Below are 3,991 nucleotides of genomic sequence, written 5' to 3' on the forward strand. Positions count from 1 at the left end.
CTAGCATGAGCTGGCACCCTGGGAGTAAAGAGGCCAGTTGCAATTGATTTTCACCTCCTACCTGGAGTCACTAAGCAGCCCCCACTGATGCAGACACAGGGTGCCAGTGGGACTGAGTTTACATCTTTTCTATGGAGAAAGCAGAGTAAAATTAAAACTGTGCTTCCAGAGTCTTTGCTTGTAGAATACTTAAGAACCCACCTGACTGACACATTGAGAGCAGGTTCCCCTGTCCTGGGTACAATATACTTCCAAGTCTGGGAGCAGATGCTCCCTGGTGATGATGACAGTGTGAAAGGATTGCTGCTCAGAGCCTCATTCAAGACAGGCCCTGGCTAGTGTGGGCCTGTACCCTGATTCTAATCACGAACGGCTACAGTTAAGGGATTTTTTTTTAAGATTTTATTTATTTACTTGACAGAGAGACAGAGAAAGAGAGAGCACAAGTAGGCAAATTAGCAGGCAGAAGCAGTCTCTCCACTGAGCAGGGATCCCAATGTAGGGCTCGATCCCAGGACCCTGGGACCATGACCTGAACTGAAGGCAGGTGCTTAACTGATCGAGCCACCCAGGCACCCTAGCAGTTAAAGGATTTTTTTAAAAGATAGGTCTGTAGGGATAGGTAGGGACAGCCAGAGAGTGAAGAGGCTGTGATCCAGTTATTTTCCCTGAACAACAAAGCTCAATACCACCCTTTGTCCAAGGCAGAAAAACTTACCTTGGATCAGTGTCCAGAATGAGAGAAAACAGTAAGGTCCCTTTACCGGCACAGGAAAATTCTATGACAACCTTCATGGCTATGGCAACTAAGAGAAAAAGGCACTGATTTTCTGTAGCAGTAATAATAGGGCATTCCAGCTCTAATGTTCTTGCTGGTTTGTCAAAAATAAGCTTACCTCCCTGGACAGTGTTTCGGAATGCCAGAGAGACCTGACACCTCAGCTGGAGACCAAATGAGGACAAGATATGCGGGACACGACTTTAGCTTGAGGACCACATGGGGAGAAGCTAGGGCCTGATGCACCAATCACAGCCACCTATTGGGGCAGGTAACAGGGAAGAAACTCTTTAAACCAAATAAAACATGGCACCCTGTGGATACAGAAGGTGGAAGACATTGCATGATTGCCTAGCAGACCCTGTTTTTCAAAGTGTGGCCCTTGCACCAGTAGAAAACCTGGGAAACTGTCAGAGTGGAGAATGTCAGACCCCATCCCAAACATAATAAAATACAAGGTGACCCTTATGCACATAAAAGTCTAAGCAACATCATTCTAGTCCAGTAGTTTTCGAACTGGACTGCACATTAGAATGTTCAAAAATCTTGGTCTTGAAGAGTGGAGTGAGTTCTGTGCCCTTGAAGGTAATACTATGTCAATGGAACCCAAGTCCTCAGATGTGATCCATCTTCTCATGCAGTATCTGAAGGAGAACAATTGACTTCAGGCATTAGCTACCTTACAGGAAGAAACCACTGTGTTTCTGAATACTGTGGATACCACTGAGAGTGGCTGGCATTAACAGTAGCCATTGGTATAGTGTTTTCAGGCTATCCAGTCTCTGAAATTGCCAGACAAAATCCTCATTGACTTCTATGAATACGTTGTTCTGGAATGGATACAGCTGCGTGAACTAGGAGCTGCCAGGTCACTCCTGAGATAGGATCGTGGCATACAGCCAGAGCAGTATGCCGTTTGGAGAACATTTTGGCCAGGTCTTATTTTGATTCTAATGAGAAATAGTCAAGAGCAGCCATTGCCCAGGCCCTAGCTGAGGAAGTCAGTGTGGGCCATCCATCCCATCTCACGGCATTCCTGGGACAGGCAATGAAGGGGCAGCTGCACCAGGGACTACTTGCTCCTGGTATGAACACGAATTTGTCCAGAGGAAAAGCAGCTGTCAAAGGTGTGGAAGAAGAAGTTTCCTACACAACTGAACAGGCATGTGAAGTCTGGTCAGAAATCACATGTGGAGCGTGCTCAATTTTCCCCAAATGGTATTTGGTCACTGGTTCTGTTGTTGGATTCACTGAAGTCTGGAAATTTACTACTGGAAAAATCAGGAAAGATCTCAAGTAACAGACCGAGGATAGCTTTATGATGATGGTAATGCTGTCCTCTGCATGTGCTTCAGCAGCGAAGCCAAAGTGTTACCAGGTGGGGCCCAAGAGGGAGAGATCACAGGAAGGAAGATTTAGCGTGAACAGTGTTTAAGGAGGTTTGTAAGGGCCCACAGATAAGGTGTCCCCTGTCTGAGCTGTTCTAAGGAGAGCTGTCAGATCCTTAGTGCTTCTTTTGATCAGACAATTAAAATTCATGGTTTAAAATTTGGGAAAACCCAAAAGGAATTTCATATCCATTCCTCCTTCATCAATGAAGCAACATTAGACAAGATAAACATTATATTTGGGGGCATCCACAGATAGCTCTGTGAGGATTGGGAATATGAAGACCATAGAATGTTCAAATGTCTTTAAATCCCTGGGCAGGACTGCAAGGACAAATACCACTGTCAACAGTGTATCCTGCTTCCTAAAAATCCAGAGCACCTCTTGGTGACCAGCAGATCAAATACAGTGGTCACCATGATCAGGTCATGATCTCGGAATCCTGGGTTTGAACCTGCCTCCAGGATCCGTGCTCTGCAGGGTGTCTGCTTGAGCTTCTCTCCTTCTGCCTCTGCCCCTCCTTTCTGGCCTTGTGTGCTTTTCCTTTCTCCAAAATAAATAAATAAATCTTGAAAAATAAAAAAAATAAAACTCACTTGAGAACATGTCCTTGAATGAAAACCTATTCATGCATTGCTTTGGAGGGGGCTACATTTTCTAAGCAACTGTCTGAATAAGGCACAACAATAATTTTGGGACAATTCATGTTCAAGTAGCAGTTACCCTTTTTTTTTGTATTTCTTTAAGGTATTTGTTTATCTGTTTCTAAGTGGGGCAGTCACTCAATGTTTCCAGTGGACCTCTACCCAGACAGTGAAATACTGCTGTTTCTAGAAAAAAAATAATAAATTGTACTCCTCTGATTATTGGAAATGGTGATTAAAACATACCTCCTCGGATACCTGGGTGACTCAGTCAGTTGAATGTCTGCCTTCAGCTCAGAGGGTCATGATCCCAGAGTCCTGGGATCAAGTCCCTGCCTCGGGCTCCTAGCTCAGCAGGGAGCCTGCTTCTCCCTCTGCTTCTCTCCCTCTGCTTCATGGTTTCTCTGCTGTGCATTCTTTCTCTCTCTGGCAAATAAGTAAATAAAATTTAAAAAAATACTTCCTGCACTAAATCTTGTATAAGGAACTATCCCACATTCAGTAGCTCTTTGCTGTTCCTTTGCTTTTAGGTGTTAATAAATTTTATATCTTTAAAAAAAATCCCAGGGTGCCTGGGTGGCTCAGTGGGTAAAGCCACTGCCTTGGGCTCAGGTCATGATCTCAGGTTCCTGGGATCGAGTCTCGCATCGGGCTTTCTGCTCAGCAGGGAGCCTGCTTCCCTCTCTCTCTCTCTGCCTGCCTCTCAGTCTACTTGTGGTCTCTCTCTGTAAAATAAATAAATAAAATCTTAAAAAAAAAAAAAAAATCCTGGACTTGAACCTCTTCACCAGAGATTCTGATTAATTGGTCTGGGATACCAAGTGAGCCCTGGGATTTTTCAAAACACCTCATCAGACTCTAATTTGAAAAAATATTGAGAGCCCCATTCTATCCAGAGAGATGATCCTCTCTACAAGAAGATCCAGCAAGAAAGAGCAAACTGGAAGGGTGGAGGCAGTATTTGTAGACCCAAGCAGACAGGCAGGTGGGCAATGATAATCACAGACCCCAGAAGGAAGAGTTAGGGCCCCAGGCACAGAACAGAAGCTCAGAAACACACAGAAGTTTCAAGTAGTGAGTAGCTGATCGAGACAGTCACCTGGTATATCCAAAATGTGTAAATTGGAGGACGTGTCAAAGAACAGGGCAGAGCCTTAGTAACCAAGATGGTGGCAGGGGT

The 3,991-nt window shown here is 44.7% G+C and overlaps 1 pseudogene; it reads left to right on the forward strand.

Moving 5' to 3' along the window:
• The first annotated feature begins 1,371 nt into the window (after positions 1-1,371).
• On the forward strand, positions 1,372-2,599 carry LOC122915417 (annotated as a pseudogene).
• Positions 2,600-3,991: the final 1,392 nt, after the last annotated feature.

Source organism: Neovison vison, chromosome 8 (genome assembly GCF_020171115.1).
Source record: "Neovison vison isolate M4711 chromosome 8, ASM_NN_V1, whole genome shotgun sequence".
NCBI lineage: Eukaryota > Metazoa > Chordata > Mammalia > Carnivora > Mustelidae > Neogale > Neogale vison.